This window comes from Piliocolobus tephrosceles, chromosome 5 (assembly GCF_002776525.5).
Source record: "Piliocolobus tephrosceles isolate RC106 chromosome 5, ASM277652v3, whole genome shotgun sequence".
Classification (NCBI taxonomy): Eukaryota; Metazoa; Chordata; class Mammalia; order Primates; family Cercopithecidae; genus Piliocolobus; species Piliocolobus tephrosceles.
Window position 1 is genome coordinate 105,350,965 of NC_045438.1, and position 20,657 is coordinate 105,371,621.

The window sequence follows — 20,657 nt, forward strand, 5'->3', positions numbered from 1 at the left end:
GTATTTACATGGATGTATTTTAATTTTTCTGTGATAAGTAGCTGTGAATGGAATCTCTGGGTCTTGGGGTGTCAACTAAAAATTGCACTGGGCAGAGTAAGTGAAAATAAAGATTTTATTCAATATTCTTGCAATAGGAAAGAGAGATTGAACTCAACTCCACTGAATCAAATTGTAAGCTAGTAGAAAAGTACTAAAGGATGTCAGAGGGAAGGCTGGTCAAAGTGTTCACAACGTGTGTGTCGGCTAATTGGTGCTTAAGCTTCTACTTTCCCACAGAGACCGCAGAAGATAGGATGGGGCACTCACTTTCTTGATGACTACATTTCAAAGGAATGCCTTTCAGGTCATTGAGAATGACATTCGTTAGGTCCTAAAACTAGCAGGATGCTGAAAGTATTTATATTTCAAAGGAGCAGAAAAAGACTTTATAATTGAAAGTCTTCCAGAGTCAATGTTCTAAGAAAAGTAAGGTTAGGTGCCTATATGAGGAAGAAACTTGTCTGATGTCTAGTCAAGTTGTTGAGAACATCAGGGTCAACCCCATCAACAGTAAGTTGATTTTTTACCTTATAAGAAACTACCAAATTGTTTTTCATAACACTTGCGCCATTTTTTACTTTTACTGTTTTATGCCAGAAACTGGCAAGAACCCATCAGCAGGTGAAAGAATAAACACATTGTGGTATATCTAAACAATGGAATAATGCTCACAAATAAAAATAAATGAAAGCTGATATATGCAAAAACATAGGTGACGCTCACATTATGTTCATTAAAAGATGCCAGACAGGAAATAGTACTTACTATATTATTCCATTTATATAAAAGTTTGAAAAGATAAGTTGCATGTATAGTGAAAGAAAGTAGTTCAGTAGTTGCCTGGGGCTAGGGATAAGTCTGGGAAAGAAAGTAAGGGGCCTTTTACTGGGAGAATACAAATGTTACATACATATCAATTGTAAAGGACTTACATGGGCATATTAATTTATCAAAGCTCACCAAAATGTATACCTATAATGAGTACATTTAATATTTTGTAAATAAAGCTTAATAAATTCTATTTCAAAAGCACAAATGCTCTAAGACATAATATCACTAAATCACTAAACCCTCGCGTAGGAAGACAAAAAAAACATATGTCAGTTACTTTTCATTTTCATTGTGCAAAGTTGGTAATTAGTTTGTTACTTATGTAAGAAAAAGATGTCTGGAGATCACAGTATCTATGACCTCAGGCTCTTACAGAACAAAGCAGAAGAGTGGGGGAAAGATCTTATTGAAATTTAAGTTAATTTATTCACACTTTCTCTTGTTATGATTAGCAAGAAAGAGCAAAAAGTTCCCTAAGAGATTCGTAAGTGGTAACAAAATGTTCCCTGAGCTACTCAGTTCATTGTTCTTCTTCCAATCTCCCTGTAAACAACTTTTAACTTCAAAGCATATAAAACATCACAATGTTCAAATAACCTGGAGAATGTTTGTTTTGGGGAAAGATATTTTTTTCTGCTTAAGGGGTGAAAAAATTTGAAGAGCTGTGTATTTATCTGTACTATGATTATCTAAGTTGTCTCGATTATTTTGCTATTCTGATAAAATTTTAGGAACATTTTGTCTACTTATTTAGTGTACCGCAAAATAAACGTGACTCTTGCAGATTTGAACAGAAAGACAAGTGAAGCTTGATTTCTTTGACAGTGGTTACTGGTCTACTTGATCAATGAATGGCAACAGATAATATGTCTTGATTTCTGTTGGAATGTGACAATTTATCACATGAGATCCTGTGAGCCACATAAACATTATTATATGTTATAGAAAAAGGGTTGGAATGAATTGGTTAGTCCTGCAAACACAGTGATGGGAATAGCAGCATACGTAGTGCTTGGTCTTTGTCTCTTTTTTGTTAAAATCTTTGTCACTGATTTTACCAAACATCTTGATGGTGTGCCTGCCATTAGTTTGTTTGTCCTAAGGCTATTCCCCTTCCTCTACCTCCTGTTCTGTTCAGCCTCTCAGAGGACTGGCCGGTCCAACTATGGACTCCCTCACAATTAGAGGGTATTGGTAGAAGAGTGCAAGAGTGAGGAATGGAGGAAAGGAAAAAGGAAAAAGCTAGGAAATGTGTTCCTATCACTCTGTGTGTTAGATGGTTTTTTTCTCTCTGTTTCAGTTTCTTCTTAAAAGTGCCATTTTCTGTGTCCCTGACTCTTGCTGGGAAGCCCCCGGGGTGTTTCTAGCTCCCTCATACAGCCTCCCATCAGCACTCAAGTTCAGCACCTTGTGCTTGATGGTGTTTTCTAAGTTTACTAGTCTCTGAGTCTTCCTACTGCCCCTTCTTTGGCTTTTATGTCTTTCTTATCTTTGTAACTATTTGTCCATGTTAACTTTACTTCACTGAACTACCTGCCGTGGACTCTGTTTCTCGGAATTTCCCTTTATTCTCACTGATACAGGTGCCATGTTGGTTAAAATTGTAGATGGCATGGAAGTAGGATGGTCAAAGGGGTAGAACTATAATGTATCCTGACAAATGTATTTTCCATTTTGTACAGATATAACCCATTTTTTCAGAATCTAAGATTTAAGATTTAATTTGTATATATGTACCTATGGATTTTACAGTCATAGAAAATTGCCTGTAACTATGTACTTCATAAGGTAACTCAATAAAGGTTTATGAACTTGTGCTCAGGATAAGAAGGCATGTGTATATTCTGGGAAAAGATGCTAAGATAAAAGCTGTAATACAAAAGAATCAGCACCTGTGAAGGAAAGAGGGAGAAAACCGGTTTGGATAGAGAAAGAGGTCAAATTTTAATGCAGCCCTGAAAAAGACTTGGCAAGCAGGTAGGAAATTCTAGAGCAATGACTGCCTTTCAAAATGTCCCACATAGTGCCTAAGGACCATGAGTGCCTGGCTTTCATAGCTATGCCTTACTCTCCAGATGCAAGTTGTCCACGGAAAGATGAGAGAGTTTTCTGTAGCAGAGGCAGACTAAAAGAAACTGGAACTTGCCAAATGACACCAGCTACTCCATATCAGCCCCTACACCTACCTCACAGCTGGGTTGAACACACCCAATACACACCTGGGTTGAAAGTCTTTCCTTGAAGGGTATCAAGGTGGTGCATCTTCTGGTATTCCACAGCCTGGCTTTGAGACCTGGATCTCATTTTTACTCATTTTATAATATTGGAAAACATTTAATTGTCTATATGCCTCAGTTTACTCCTTTATAAAATGAAATAATAGTATCTACCTGTGATGGTTACTTTTATGTTTCAACTTGGCCAGAATTTAGTGTCCAGAGATTTGGTCAAGCAGCAGTCTAGAAGTTGCTATCAGGCTACTTTTCAAATGTATTTAACACCTAAATCAGTAGATGTTTAGGAAATCAGAATATACTTCATAATGTGGGCGGGCCTCATTCCATTAGTTGTGAGTTTCAAGACAAAAGACTGAGGTCCCTCAAGAAGAATAAATGTTGCCTTTAAATTGCCTTTAGACTCAAGAATGCAACATCAACTCATAAAAATTTTCACCCTGAAACCCATCCTGAAGATACTAGACTTGCCAGATCTACAATACATGAGTCAGTTCCTTAAAATCAATCTCTCTATATAGATGATATAGATATAGATGACATAGATATAGACCCTGATTCCATTTATCTGATGAACACTGACTAATACACTACCTCACAGGGCTGTTATGTGGCTTAAATAAATTGGGCTGTATAGCACAGTGCTTGACAAATAGTAAGGACACAATATATTGGCTCCTACGGTTTACCAGGTTTCTATTCATTACCAACTTCACTTCTGAATGCATTATTTTAACTTTAAAAATAATGAATCATCTGTATGGGAACCCAAACCTTAATTCTTACATAGGTTGTTCACTTTTTTTTTAACCAACTGTATTTAAATCAATCTCGAGTACTCTAAGGGGTTTGTATAATAATTAAACATTATATACGAAATAAAATGTTGAATTGTACTATTTTTTATTGTAGTGCCCTAGACACTTTGTTTTTCCTAGCAAGTCTCTGAAAATTTATCATGCAGATTACAATATAATATTAGCCACCTTTTAGTACTAAAAGACTGTAAAATTCACTCCATGGTGTTTCAATGCATGAAGGTACTTTCAGAATGTTTTATGTAGCACAATCCATTTACTAAAACTTTCAGTGTCCCTTGTTTTATGAGGTTCTGCAAAGATGACAGATGTTCCTTAATGTTTCACCCTGGGAATTCTCCCTCGAATAAAGTTGTCTACATAGGAAACTATCAATATAGATTCGGTTGTTTAGAGAATGAAAATCTTCCAATTATAACACTATTTATTATAAGGTTCACAAAAATATTTGCACTAAAACAAAATGTACTGGAGTAAGATGAGTAACTCAAGCTGTCCCTTAATTGTCACACAAAAGATTATTGCAAAACTGTTTTTAAATGCGTGGATGCTAAATGACCGTCTGTGTAGGAATGATGTGGAGAAATTGTTTATATAAAGATTTCTCTATTTTACCCATATCTACTGGTCAAAATCCACAGAAAGAAAGCCTCACATTCCCATTTTCATAATGGAATGGATTTCTTGTGATTTACAACCCTCTGTAATTGAGTTTAAAAAATAGGAAATAACTCAAAATCAACTACATAGAAATATAATTTTAACATACATATAAATGTATTTGAGTGAAAGAGCTGTTAAACATGAAATGCTTAGTTGTCTGCTTTGTTTTTAGTGAGAAACATAGTATTTGGGTGTGTTGTATGCACTTCTATGCAGACACAGTGTCAGAAAGCAAGCAATTTATCTTAGAAAAATAATTAGGTTTATATCACCTTAGCACATTTATAGAAATATGTTTTAAACTAAGGCAAACCTAGTTCAATGACACATATATGCTTTTTTGGAACTCATTGAATGATATGATATTTAAGACTCAATAAACAAGCAATTGAGTTAAAAATTTAAACATTTTTGACTTGATCATACACATTCCCCAAAGCAATTTAATTTTCTTGAATAACATTAATTATGTCTAAATGATTAGCTCCTTACACCTGTAGAGCTACAAATCAATAGAACAGTATGATCTGATGTCAAGTTCAAATTAAGAAGGAAGTAACTAGTTATTGTCTATTCAAACACTTTCTTCCTTAGTTCAGACAATGAGAGAGGAGTTGAAATTTATTTGTTTTTCAAATGATCATTGAATGTATACTATGAACTAGCTACTGTTTATTAGTACCTGGCACATATATTAATAAAATGCCCTTCTTCAAGGAATTTAAAAATCAAATTAAAGCAACTTATTCAAACTTAATTAACTATTGAACTATATCTTACATTACATAAGAATTATGTCCACCTACAGATACCAAGGACCCTGTCTAAATTTCTTACTGCTACCATAACAACTTATCACAAATGCATAGCTTTAAACAACACAAATTTACTTTCTTGAAGTTTTGGTGACCAAAAGGCCAAAATCAGTTTCCCCGGGGTTAAAGTCAAAGTGCTAGTAGACCTGCACTACTTCTGGAGGATCAAAGAGATGATCGACTTTCCTGCTTTTTCTTCTTGCTTTTAGAGCTATATTCCTTGGTTCATGGCTTATTCTCCCATGTTCAGAAATAGCAGCTCTAGCAGAGCATCTATCTATGTAATCGAATCTTCCTTTGCCTCCACCTTTTAAGAATTTTTTTTTCTAAAGAAATTGGGTCCACACAGATAATACAGAATAATTCATCCTAAGATACTTAATCTAGTCATACACCAAAAGTCACTTTTTCCATACAAGAAATATTCACAGGTGCCAGGAATTAGGTCTTGACTGTCTTCAGAAGTCATTTCCAGCCTTCCACAAAACCCAAAACAGTGGCTCAAGCCAAAATAGAAGGGTACTTTTCCTGCCTGTAAGTAAAACTTTGGTGTAGGAGATAGAAGCTAGAGTGGCAGCACTGCAGTGTTGTCAGGGAAACAGAATCATTTCAGCTCTTTTCTACACCATTACTGGGTATGACCCTTCTTCAAATGCCTATAAGATGGATTCTGGAGCTCTAGCTATTTAACTATACTTTATGCATTAGGGGAAAAAAAAGAGTGGAAGAACAAAGATATATAAATCTGATGTCTCATTCTCTTTAACAAAGCTCATCCAGAAATTCCACCCAAGAACTTCAGGTCACTTCTCATTGACTGGTGTCCACTCACACATTCTTATCTACTGATAAAGGAGACTCGGTATGAAATTTTTTAGCTAAATAGAGTGTTGTCTATATAAAATTGTGTTTGGGAAGGGGAAAATGGGAATTGGGTACTAGTATCTGCTGTTATATATCAGTATTTATTAAGTCACTTTATAAACCTATACTTTTGGCATATCTATAATAAGATGCATACATTATTAAGTCTGTAATTGTATCATCTCATAGAAAGATCATTGCTTACACAGCAAAATGCAAACTCTTGTTGCAGAAGTACACCATCTTTAAAAGTTGGGGCCCTTTCTTTGGGTGTGTCTGAAAAAAAGGAGATTGAATATTGACAGTTATGCTGTATCAGAAATACATCGTAGCTGTCATTGTACCACACAACACAATCCACAGACACTAAGACTGTAATGCCAGTGCTGGAAATGAAAAGTTGAAGGAACTGAAGACAAAGATGACTCAATTTACTTGTTTTTCTGAAGAACGCGAGAATTATTCTGCCAGGATTTGAGGCAGAAATTTGAAATAGTCTATTCTATTTTGCATTACCTCCCGATGAGGTAGCTGAGATCTGAGTAACAAATCCTAGTATAGACATTATACAGAAACATCCTCAATATGTTTCCATTTTTTTCTACTCAAAGTATACTATTAAAATGAAAACATATTAGTAAATTATGCTCTACAGAATAAAATATAAATAAGATAATTTCTGGAAATTTTTTTTTAATATTAGAGTTTAGGGTTTGGTTTACTCTTTTAAAATATCTTGAAAACACTTTGCTCTGTTTACCACATCCTCGGTGCTATTTATCTTGAGTGAAAAAGCTAAGTATACTCTTGTTTTTGTATTTTTAGCCTCGCACAGCTGTTTACAGTAAAAATTGCATCTAGACAGAATTGCTTCCCTGTGGCACAAACACATTGTTTTGCTTTGGGGTTTCAAACATCAGAGGTAACTTTGAAATGTTCAGCTAAGTGCCTTGCACTCAATCACGTGACACTACTCCCTCCTCGTGCTCTTCCGTCTCACTTGCTGCTCCCTTACAGGTGCCTTTGTGACATCAGTCCCTCTGATTCATCTTAAATGTTGAGATTTATCCCAGTTATTTTCCTCTCTCTGCATTTGCTCTCCCTAGGAGATTTCATTGTCCTTGTCTTGTTTATGGCATTCATATCTGTATCCCCAGCCTCAGTCTCTCTTGTAAGCTGCAGCTCTTTAAGTTTAAATGCCTATTGGAGTCTTCCATTGAAATGTCCCACAGATACCTACAGCTGAGCCTGTTCAAAGCTAAAAATCTCTCCCATTCCCTACATATCTACTCTCTCTCTTTTGTTTCTTTCTTTCTTTCTCTTTTTTTTTTTTTTTTTTTTTTGAGACGGAGTCTCGCTCTGTCACCCAGGCTGGAGTGCAGTGGCCGGATCTCAGCTCACTGCAAGCTCCACCTCCCCGGTTTACGCCATTCTCCTGCCTCAGCCTCCTGAGTAGCTGGGACTACAGGCGCCGCCACGTCGCCCGGCTAGTTTTTTGTAGTTTTTAGTAGAGACGGGGTTTCACCGTGTTCGCCAGGATGATCTCGATCTCCTGACCTCGTGATCCGCTTGTCTCGGCCTGCCAAAGTGCTGGGATTACAGGCTTGAGCCACCGCCCCCGGCCTCTTTTGTTTCTTCTATTAATTAAAGGCACTATCATCCACTCAATAGCTGAGGTAGGGAACAAGGCATTACTGCATGCCTTACTCTTCTTTGTGGCCCTCACCTCCACCTCAGCCTTATCCAGTTACTATGTTCTATAAACAGTGATTTCAAAATATCTTTCTAATCCCTTCACTCTATTCATCCAAATCCACCACAGATATCCACATTAAGACAAAAATTCCTATTCTGAATAATCCACGACTTTGCAACTGGCCTAAAGATTTTTGCATTGATACATCATCTTCCCAGTCCTAACGTGCATTGCAAGGTACTCTTCTGAAAGCTTGGATTTGATTATGTTTATCTCCACTTAAAAACCCCTGGCTTTAAACCCAGCTTCCTTGAGATGATTAGAAAAATTCTTTATTATTCAGTTTCTGTTTTTCTCTCCAGGAGCATCTCATTCTTCCCACTGCACACTCCAAATTTATTAAATACGTATTTTTTAAATTATCAACTATGCCATAAATTTTGCTAATATTGCATACTTAGTAAGCATAAGCTGTTCTTTCCATCTGAATATCTCTTTAATTCAAGTGCTAATAAATGCCGTGGATCAGAGTTTAAATGTGTCAACCCTTTCTGTTCCCCCAATCTAATAAGAATAACACACAAACATCACACCATGTGATCTACTCTTGTAACGTCCCTTTATCTTTGCTGTTCTTCCCTTAGACATTCAACTTCAAAGAGTACCTGTGTGCTTGTATTAATTAATACAATAACCTTATGTTTACTTCTATTGTTTTAAAAGATGACTAGTTTCTGTCCTAATCTCTATAAAGAAGATTTTAAAAATCAACACCCAGTGCCTAAGAGAGGATGTGCATATTGAGGGACAGTGATCACAATGGGAAGCAATGTAAAGACAACAAAAATGTGACTGTCGTCTTTAACCTACTTTTTAAAACCTGGCCTGAGGAGGCTGGGCACAGTGGCTCACACTTGTAATCTCAGCACTTTGGGAGGCCGGGGCGGCTGGATTACCTGAGGTCAGGAGATCCAGACCAGCCTGACCAACATGATGAAACTGTTTCTACTTAAAAAAGAACAACAACAACAACAAAAAATAGTTAGATGTGGAGAGGGGCGATTGTAATCCCAGCTATTCTGGAGGCTGAGACAGAACTTGGGAGGCAGAGGTTGCAGTGAGCCAAGAACCTGCAGTTGTACTCCAGCCTGGGGGACAGAGTGAGAATCCCTAGCCAAAAAAAAAAAAACTGACCTGAGGAAAGGAAAGGAAGCTAATGTTCCTTAGATTTGTGTGTTCTTTGATGCAGGAAACATTCAGAAATACCTTGAATGCTCTCTTACTTTTTTTGAACTTCATCTAGAGATAGATAGAAAACTCCATTTCAATTAGTTCACTCAGTCTAAATATATTTGGAATATTAGTTAGTTTTCATGATTGTCCACAGGGATTACCGAACTGTCTTTAATCTTCAATTATATGACTTTCTGATTCAGAACTCAGTAACTTAGAATAAACAAAGCAAAAGAAAAGATTAAATACATTAAAAGGTATTCAGGCAGGACAATAACAGGTTAAGTCCAAACCTGAAAGAAGACAGCAAAATACTTTCTTGATGAGGATATTAAACTTAGAAAAATAATTTTTTTTACATATGCCAATTCACTCATTCAATATATCTTACTAAACAGTATCACATAGAGCAAAACTATTACATTCATAAGTAATTCAACCAAGAAAAAAGAGGAAACAGTGCTAAAGTTGGTGAATAACATTTGATTAAATGAAATATTTATATAGTTTTTCCACAAAATAATTAGTTTACAAAAGGAAAAATAGTAACTACAGAGTCATTACACTCTGTAGTACTAGTGCAGAGTCATCAGATACCTCCTTAGTCAAGTAATCAATGTTAACATCACCAGTAATGGGGGGAATTAAGTTGTGCACCATCTAATGGATTCAATGGGAACAATGCATCATAACTCCTACAATATTCTGCCAAAATTACATTACCAGAATTGAATCATGAGGAAACATCAAACAAACCCAAATTGAGGCCCATTCTTTAAAATAACTGCTGATAACTTCAAAAGTTTCAAGATCCTGAATGTCAATGCAAGACTGTGGAATTATTCTAGAATGAGGGAAAGTAGAGAGACTAATAACTAAATGTAACACATTATTCTAGATTGAATCATTTTCCTATGAAGAATATTATTATAATAATTAGTGAATCACAAATAGTGATTAGGAATTAGAAGATAACATATCAATGTTAATTTCTTGATTTTTGTGTTGATACTTTGATTACAAAAAATAATATCTTTTTTCTGTAGGAAATATTTACTAGAGATTTTAGGATGACAGGGACATTCAGTTAGAAAGTTACTCTCAAATGTCCTAGGAAAAACAAAAAGTCTCTTACTTGCTGTTTTTCTGTAAAATTGAAATTATTTTAAAATAAATCTTAAAATTCAAAAAAAAATATAAAAAGACGTGTTGTCATATAAAATTGAATACAAATTCTGACTATTGTCTGATAACTATTTGATCTCAAAACAATTTACGTAAGCTTTATTTGATTTATCTATAAAGTATATTCTATCTTGCAGTATTACTTTGATGATTAAATAAGATAATTTGTTATACTTTTAGCAATATAACATATAATATTTTAGAAATTTAATAAATATTACTCCTCAACCCCAATTAATTATAATGAAATTTCAGTGTTCACATCTTAATAAAAATAAATTATTTTGTCCATTCATGTATATCTCTATGCTTTCCTTTCTCCTACATCTTCCTATAGTAACATGATCTACCTCCTTTCTGTTTTATGGAATATCATATGAAGTTTACATAAAAACATTCTAACATCACAAATGTAAAAGTTTTCAAAGATTATTCACACAAAAATTTAATTCATATTTTTAGTAGAAGTATATTTCCATTTTATTCATTTTGAACTTTTAAATTTTATTAAATGTTTTATTTATTATTTTTATTAATATGTAAAGTCTCACTCATTTTTGTGACATGCCACCTATAATATTCTAAAATATAATTTCCACTGTGTCTAAAGTTATTTATGATGGCTAATTAATGAAATAGAGCCCACGAAAACTAAATAATTAAAGATGCTCTTGGCTCTAGATTTTCTTTTAAAGTTAGCGTTAAAATTGTGCCTCTCAAACTAGACTCCATGTTAGACTTACCTGGTCAGGTTTATAAATATTCACATGCCCCCACAGCACCCAAGAGTATGATATAATTGGCGTGGTTGTTGCACGAACATTGTCATTTTTTCAAGCAGGGAGGAGAGAAACATGGACACAAACAGAGTTGAAAAACTTCACGCTAGGGATGTTGGTAATGATAATCATTCAGTTTATTCCCTTTTGTTCTAGGATGTTATTGTGAGAGTAATTGAGCAAAGAATATATAAAAATTGGCAATGAATCTTCTATTCTTGTGAAATGAAAAGCATCATTCGTATATAAGTAGATTGGTAATAATATAAAAATTAAATGTAATAATGATGTAATCTAAAATGTTGTTCCAGATGTTGCTGACATTTTGTATTTTAGGCAAGAGAAGTTTACCTATCAAATTCTATGTAAAATGTATAAAACACAAACACATTCATTCAGTGAAATGCCTTGTTAATCTTCATTTTCGACAGAACCTAGCACAGACCAAAAGGATATAGAACAGTCTGAGAACTAACATTTTATCATTTATGATTATAATTCCTCAATAAATCAGTCTTATTAAAAACCAAATGATCACATTGTTTCATCACATTTCAGTTCCTTTTAGCACAAATATTATTATTCATTTTCCTTAATCTGTCTATACATCATTATGTAGTACATTCAATTGATTTAAATATAATCCTCAAGGTCAGAGTTTGAGTTGTATGCATGTCTATATCCCTAGTCCAAAGTAGAGTGCCTGATCGAGTCGAGTGAATAGGTGAATGAGAAGCTAACATAATTTTTTGGTTCATTTTTAGACATTTTTGGTTCTGCTAATTTGCTTCTCCAAATTATATGACTCTTTTTCCCACACATGAAGTTATTTCAGCTGATATGCACTGTATTTTACATTTTTTCTATACAATCTGTGAAAATAAAATTTAACTCTTTATCTAAAACATTGTTCCAGATATTGCTGATGTTTTGTATATTAGGCAAGAAGAGCTTACCTAATCTTTTCACATAGAGAGATAGCAAACAAAAGTTTTTAAGACTATTGCTAACAAGTTGGAGTTGAATGTATGTATAATGAAAAAGTATCAAAGCATGACCTGTCTTAATAGGGGGGCTCATATACTTAAAATACTGCTTAAATGAATTCCTGTATATCAAGATACACTGCACTCTTTAGTTGAAGAAAACTATTCTGCTTAATATATATTATTTAATCTGTGTAAGTAAAAATAAGTAAACTGAGTTATAAAAGAAAACCCCTTTTAATACACTCTTTAATTCTTTATATAGGATTCTCAGCTTTCTTCAGATGTTAGTATCTTGTTCAGCTTCCTTCTTTGTAAAAGTGACTGAGTTGGTCAATTACATAGCATTGCAGCCTTTGGTTTCATGCCTTTTCTTGTCCTTGGCATTCTCTTTGCCTCTTTATGATAACGAGGATAATCCCTTCTTCAGTGGGCTCCTGTGGGGCTATAGCATCAAGGCTCTCCATAAAAATCTGAACAGTTCAACAATTTTTATTGAGTCTTTATTGAACAGCCCCTAGGGAGCTAAGCACAGAAAAGAAGAGATAGGAAAATGTAGTCAAGAACTGTAATAGCCTCAGTCTAAGGACATAGAGCACCAGTCCAAGAGAACTGGCAATAACTAAAATTTAACAGCTTGGCATCAGTGCACATCTTCTGATGCCAAATAATGAGACAGAGAGAACAGAAATAAAAGTGGCACTGAAATTACATTTTTCTTTGCCTTTTATTATGAAACTCCAGAAATTACAACAGAATTGGAAATGGCCAAAGACAACGTTCTTTGGTTTCCTTTAAGTTAAATCTTAACTTTCAAAAACATAAGAGATACATAATAAAGAATGGAAAATCTACTGGTACTGCTAAAGTTTCTTCATCACCACTAGGACTTTCTCAGATTTTTCAAATCTTCATATCACAGCATTAATTTCTCCTCCTTTAACCAAGTTGTTAATGAAGAAAGACCATGACAATTAAATAAAACAGTTCCACCGCCGCTGCCAAAAAAAGAAAAAAAAAAAAAAAAAAAAAAAAGAACCATAAAGGTGGGCATAGTTCCACAAAAAGGAGATTTCTTTATTTATTTTTTTAGTTAATAGAAGAACTAGAAAGTAACAACATTCATTATTTTTATAGTAGTCAATAGAACGCTTACTGAGCGCTCTGGCCTGTTTGCTGTTGTTCCTTACAATATATGACAAATTTTGTGTAAAACTTTAAGTAAAAACAACCTTCTCTGGTCAAATAAATGATTGGTGGAACCCTGAATAGAAAAAAAAAAAGATAATATTAAACTCTGTAAAACTTTCTACACTTTACAATATTGTAATTCTTCAAGTGTGTGTAAAATATGCAACATTTTCTAAATTATGCAGTTACTCTTCAAAGCATTTTGCAGTAGAACACTAAACATGTACAAGGAAAAGCAGAAATAGCTCAAAAATCTCATTGATATAGCACATCCAAAAGCTTAATGTGTTCCTATCAGATTGTCACGATTTTAATAATGGACTTGTGCATTAGATAGGAAAATTTTTATGCACTCCTGATACATACTTATTCCTAGAAGTGAGGAAACTAAACCTAAGAAAGGCGGCACAATAAACGGTATCATGAAACAAAAACGGAAATAGATTAGTCCCCCCTTATTTGTGGGACATACATTCCGAGACTCTCAGTGGATGCCTGAAACTGTGAATAGTATCAAACTCTATGTACACTGCTTTTCCATTTAATAAAAGAGAAGATTACCATGTGACTGACGGGTGCACGGTATAGGCAGTGTGGCTATGCTGGACAAAGAAATGATTCACGTCCTGGGCAGGATGGAGATTGGATGGTGCAAGATTTCATCACAATCCTCAGATAGGCATGCAATTTAAAACTTACAAATTGTTTATTTTTGTAATTTTTCATTTAATATTTTTGGACCACATTTGATCACAAGTAATAGAAAATGCAAAAAGTAAAACCATGGATGGAGGGCATAGGAAAATACGGTACACATATTTAGGTCTCTTTCTTAGACTTCAAGTTCCAAGAGGAACAACTCTTAACAGATATTGCCTTGGAGAATAAGGTTCTCTCAGTTTTTACTCCTCGTAAAAGAAAAAAAAAAAAAAAAAAAAAAAAAAATAATAATAATAGATAAATTCAGTTGAATAAAGTTTAATTTAGCAATGAACAGTTTGTGAATTGAGCAGCCCCAGAATCATTCAGAATGGCTCCAGGTCTGCTACATGTTTAAGCAACATTTATGGACAAAGAAAGGCAAATGATGTACAGAAAATGGAAGTGACATATAGAGACAGTCTGTGGACTGCTCAGCTGCTGTAATCGGCTGGCACACCTAAGTTTGATTTTCAGTTTGTTTACATAATGAATTAGTTTGCAGTTTGTTACTTAGGATTCATATGCAGACTTCTAGAGCCCAAATTCAGTTTCATTTAATATACTTTGACAATTTCAGTTTTCGGGACTGATTTCAAGTACAGATGTCAAGGGATCAGTCAAATTTGTTATCCAGAGAGAGACACCACACTCTCTATACCCAGGGATCTACACCCTATTAAATCAGAAATTCTGAGGGGGTCTGAAAATTTATTTTCTTTCTATCTATCATCTTTCTATGTATCTATGCATGTATGTATGTATCTATCTATCTATCTATGTATCTTATATAAAACTACATATTTAACTTTCTATCTCTCTATATATTTTAGATTTATATATAATAAACTTTCAGACTTTTCAGCATGTATAAATATATATTTAATTATACATTAAGATTTGTGATTACATGTATTTGTAATTTTTGATTGTATATATTATTTCAAAACGTGTGTGTATTAAGCTTTAAGATCTTTCAGAAAGAAAACCACTGGAAAATACACACCAACTGGCAAAATAATGTATCATTATGTGAACAGTGATGCCTCATTATGATGGGTTGGGGTTGAGAAGTAATATTTATTGAATTCCTAAAGTATAGCAGTTTATCTCTCTGTGTGTATTCCTTTATATACTGCTTTTAATTAAAAAAAAACATAATGAGCAGCATAAATTTGGATGTTGATTAGTGAAATGAAAGAAACACCTGGAGAAAGAGAGAGAGACAGAGAAGGATGGAGAGCCACTGGGGGAAGCCATGATTTAAAAATATAGCTCTGATTTATTTGAAGGCAATTGACTACACAGCTATAAAGAAGAGACAGGAAAATCAGTCAGAAGGCTAATAAAATAATTTAGATGTAATCATTAGGACAGATTTAGGAAGGAATACTTAGGAAAATTATACAAATTTAAAATTTACCAAGCACACATGCGCACACACACACACACGTGAGCCTGCACCTGGTCCTAAAAGCAAGGCTATAGAACAAAGATGGATGAGCCTGGAAGATGACATTGAATGCCTTTTTTCAGAATAAACACTGTTGTATGTAATGGACCAACAGGCTATAAGATCAGCAAATCAGTGTGATATTGATAAATCGATAAATTTGTTGATAAATTCGCAGGATATAGTACTAGTTTGGTTTTGCACAGTATTTTAATTGTTTAAAATTATCAATTGAAAATAATATTATTTCAAAGAAGTTATCTTAATCCAAGTAATTCACTATGAGAAACATATTGAACTATATTGACTTTAAGAACTTCAGCCGGGCGCGGTGGCTCAAGCCTGTAATCCCAGCACTTTGGGAGGCCGAGACGGGTGGATCACGAGGTCAGGAGATCGAGACCATCCTGGCTAACACGGTGAAACCCCGTCTCTACTAAAAAATACAAAAAACTAGCCAGGCGAGGTGGCGGGCGCCTGTAGTCCCAGCTACTCGGGAGGCTGAGGCAGGAGAATGGCGTAAACCCGGGAGGTGGAGCTTGCAGTGAGCTGAGATCCGGCCACTGCACTCCACCCTGGGCGACAGCGAAACTCCGTCTCAAAACAAACAAACAAACAAACAAACAAACAAACAACAACAAAAAAACTTTATAACTATATTCACAGTGTTTCGAATATAAACAAATTACTTTACTAATTACTTTATCCCTTCCTATGAAAAGTGAGAGAAAGAGAGTTATGTAATAAGGAAACTAAAGAATAATAATAATGAGAAGAGGCCATTGTTTAATTTTCTTTCATTATTTCAGATTTTCTCACATTTAGAAGTGTTAAAAATATAAATTGTTCTTATTAAACTCTGAAAAAATACTTAGATGCTTGGTAAAATATTTAAAGAATTAGATAAGGAGACTCCAAGTCCAGAAAAGGCAGCTGAGTAGCGAATTAAAAATTTGAAATACTTGATATTTGTAGTTTTATTAGAGTAACATCTTGGGTTCCAAGTTATTCGAATATTTGGGGATGTCAAATATGTATTCACCTTTGTTTCTTATTAATGTCACAATGACACAGAGTCTGACATTTTCTCTTCTTTTCTGTTGTTGATATTACTTTTATTGGTTTTTAAAGAGAGCAGTCCAAATAATAAATTTAAAGTCCACTTAATTACAGATGAGATGAAGTAAAATATTATTACATTTCTACTAACCTAACTTTAGAACAATATTACTGCTAAAAATTCATCTTAATCCAAGTAGTTCTCTATAAGAAATATATAAAACTATGTTGACTTTAAAAACTTTGTAACTAAATTCACATCATTTCAAATTTATATGAGATCAAAATCTAATTTATTTTATGGATGAAAGGCCAAGCAAATGGAAACAAATGAAAATATGTTACAAGCTATTCACGCTTTGCATACTTTTGTCCATTTCATTTTATTTTACAGATATCTAACTTTCATCCTCACATGTTTTAACAAATTACAATGATGAATTTTGTCTAAAATGCAAATTACAGTTCCATATAAATAACTTCCAAATCTAGGTACCAAAGATGTGGAAGTTTTGATAGTAATATTCCACTTCTGAATTTAATTTCAATGTTCAAGAAAATAGAATTATCATAGTTAAGCATTGTGTTCCAAATTTATGCTACACCTCTGAATTGACTTATTTTAGACTAAAATATAACTTGCATTATTATTAAGTCTTTCTCAATTTAAAAATGTGTTATTTGAATAGAGATACATTTTATTTCAGACATACCATAATTCCAGCATTTAAGTTAGATTTGTCACTGAGGATTTATCATCATTTATTTTTTCAACAAATCCTTTTCAAAGGATAGTTATGCATCAGTTACTTTGCTAAGATATTGCTATATGGTAAACATTAAAGTGAGCAAAATTCCTATTCTTGTGGAATTTTGCTTTTAATAAAAAAGAAAACATAATAAACAACATAAATTTGGATATTGATTGTTGCAGCAAAGGAGATAACTAGAAAATAATATATAGAGAGAAATGGAGAGACACTGGAGGAAGTCATGAATAAAAAATATGTCTCGGCTTTATTTGTAAGCCATTGATGGTAAAACTATAAAAGTAGATAGAGGAAAACCAAATAGAAGGCTAATGAAATAATTTAGATATAATTAAAAGGACAACCTTAAAAAGAAAGTGAGGTTTGGGATAATTAAATGAATTCATTATTTATCAGATATGATTATTGGCCCTGATAATTTATCAGTAATATTTAGTGATAATTTATCCCTAAATAAAGCACAATTTCCTGTTCTCATGGAGTTACTATTCTAGTGGGAAAGGTAGACAATTAAGAAAGTAAGCAAATTAGAATGTGTTTTCACATGACGTAGTGACAAAGCAAAATATTGCATCAGAGATTGGAGGCAGAGGTTATCATTAGAATAGCACGGTCAAGAAAATCCTCATTCATAGTATTTGAGTAAACACACAGGTGATAAGGGAGTAAATCCTGCAGATATATGAGAGGAGAGCATTCCAGAGGGAGGAAATAGGGAGTACAAAGCCCCTGAGGCAGAAATGGAAGCTTAAGTTTGAGGAACGGTGAGAAATGAATGAGCCTGGAGAAGAATGATTAAAGAAAAATTAATAGATGCAGCCAGAAGGATGGTATAGAGATCTTGTTCTGAGTAGTTAAGTTTTACTTGTAGTAGTAGATTATGAAGCTAGAGGGATTTGTGTAGAGCAGTTAGCCATGTGTGTTTTAATAGGATCATTCTAGCTACTGAATTAAAAATAAACTCCAGAGAAAAAGGGCAGAGACAAGAGACAATGACAATAATCTTGTCACAAGATGGTGGTGTCTTGGACTAGAATGTTATGCATGGAGATAATAAGTGCTCAGATTCTGGAATCTGAAATAAATAAATAAATAAAATTGACCTTATTTTCTGACTAATTGCATGTATGCTTCAAGATAAGTATTCATTTTAATCCAACATTTTTTAAGAAACTGCAGTACACCATTCTACGTCTTGAGGACACACAAGTAAATAAAACAGAAAAAAAAAAAAATATCTGCCCTCTTGACGTTTATATTCTAGACGAAGAGGATTGATTCTGACTCAAGAGATAATAATACTGAGCACCAGGACACGTAAAGGGTTCATTAACTGAGACTGAGATGATTCGGAGAGGAAGCTTGGGATCTTGTTTTCAGACATTTTATTTTTTAGATTCTGTGAGATGTGGAAGAAGCAGTTCAATGGAGAAGCTAGATGCACAAGTTCAGGGGAGAGGTCTAAATTGAAGATTTTAATCTGTCAACCATTAGCTAGAGATGAGAAGTAAGGCCCTGAGACTGGAAAATGACACCAAAGAAGTTGATATGAATAGCAAAAAGGGTTAGGTTGGTCCACGAGGGACTTTAATGTCAGAGATCTGGAAAATGAGGATACACTGGTATAGAAAGGGAAGTAAGAAAGACCAGTGGCAGCTGGAAAACTCCTTCACACCAAAAGATTTTCAAAAATTAATTTTTATTTTTCCATAAAATAGAAAAATATATTATCATCATTCAGTGTTTTTATCTGATGAAACCATAGAGATTTTAAAAAGATATAATATGATTACTTCAAATCACTATGGATAAGCAGAAGCAGCAGGGTTGTGCCTCTGGTATAAATTCATCTTGTGCTGAGCAGAAAAATGTCAATGTATATGTTTAACAGAGAAAAAAAATTCTACTTAATGGTTTTTGGAAGAAGTGAAATTTTATTTCTCAAGTCGTTATTTGACTATTGAAAAAACTGTTTCTAGGAAGAGTGGAAAGGTTGAACATGAAACTGTTACCTGAATATCTATTTGCAGTCGGCTCTTCTTCTGTTATTTTTTTAAACTATAGAAATTATATACTGTATAAATAACAGAGTCCCAGCCAGGTTCTTGGAGAAAGTAAGTTATGATTAAGCATATCTCTTGAATTGCAGGAATTGACCAATAGAGATTTTTGCAAGCCTCTGGGAGGAAACTTATCTTTTGAAAAAAGGAGGAGTTCAAACAAATGAAACCTGTTCTGACATAACATACCCCTCATCTTCAGCTCCATAGGATGCATACTGAATATTATGTATATATGTGACACACATACTAAAAGTTAGGCTCCAAGAAGATGTATGTAGGTGTATTGTATAAAATAGATTGAATGGACTGATGGGGGAAGAAACTATATAAGATTGTCTAGTTATTGGAGCCATTTGGATGAAAAGTAAAAACACAAATACAGAAGTTTCAACTCTATAAAATATAAAAATAATTAACACTATAATTAATATGATTTGATAATAGACTTGGCATATGGAATTTGACTAGAACAGCAGCTCTCCCAATGGTGTAACCCCATCTTCTGTTTGAAGCAACTGAGAAAAATTAGCGTGTATAGATCCATAAGTATGTGGAAGATGAAACAATAAATGTTTTGGCAGTGTTCTGCTCCTCTTCCTTGGTTAAAGGATATGTAAATCCCTGTTCCTCAATCAGTAGTTCAATGCACATAAATTGGGAAGGAAGTGCGTGTGGGATCCTTGAAGGGGCCTCTGCCGTCCCCTGAATGACAAATGCAACGCTGGGAGTGAATACCCCTTGTCCTCCCTAGCATTAGTAAGCATCATTATTGGTTAATTCTGCACATCTGTGAGAACCACTCAGAAATAATATGCCATAAATGTATCTTTCTCATTCAGAAGGACCAATCTCCTTGAAATAAAACAGGCTGTGACCCATGACAAAAGATGTTTTCTATAGCAAAACAACCCCAAGCTAATGGCTCTTTCATGCAGTTGTAATCGTTCAGGAAGAGGCCAGTGCTCTCTGCTCACCCATCAGAGGAAAAAATAAAGATGTTAAAATTACTTGTATCAACTATCAGTGCACTTGATTTACCACCTGTGATGTGTGTGTCTGAAGTGGCTGAGCACTGCATCCTTGATGCTGTATTTGAGCTGTCTCCCAAGTGTAAGGTTACGAATAAACAGTGCAGCAGGAAGGTGGCTGAAGAGGAGAAGGTACAAAGTCATCACTGTTCTTTAAGATAAAAATCTCAGAGCCTAATATTTTATGATTCTCCTTTTCATCTATCTATCTATCTATCTATCTATCTATCTATCTATCTATCTATCTA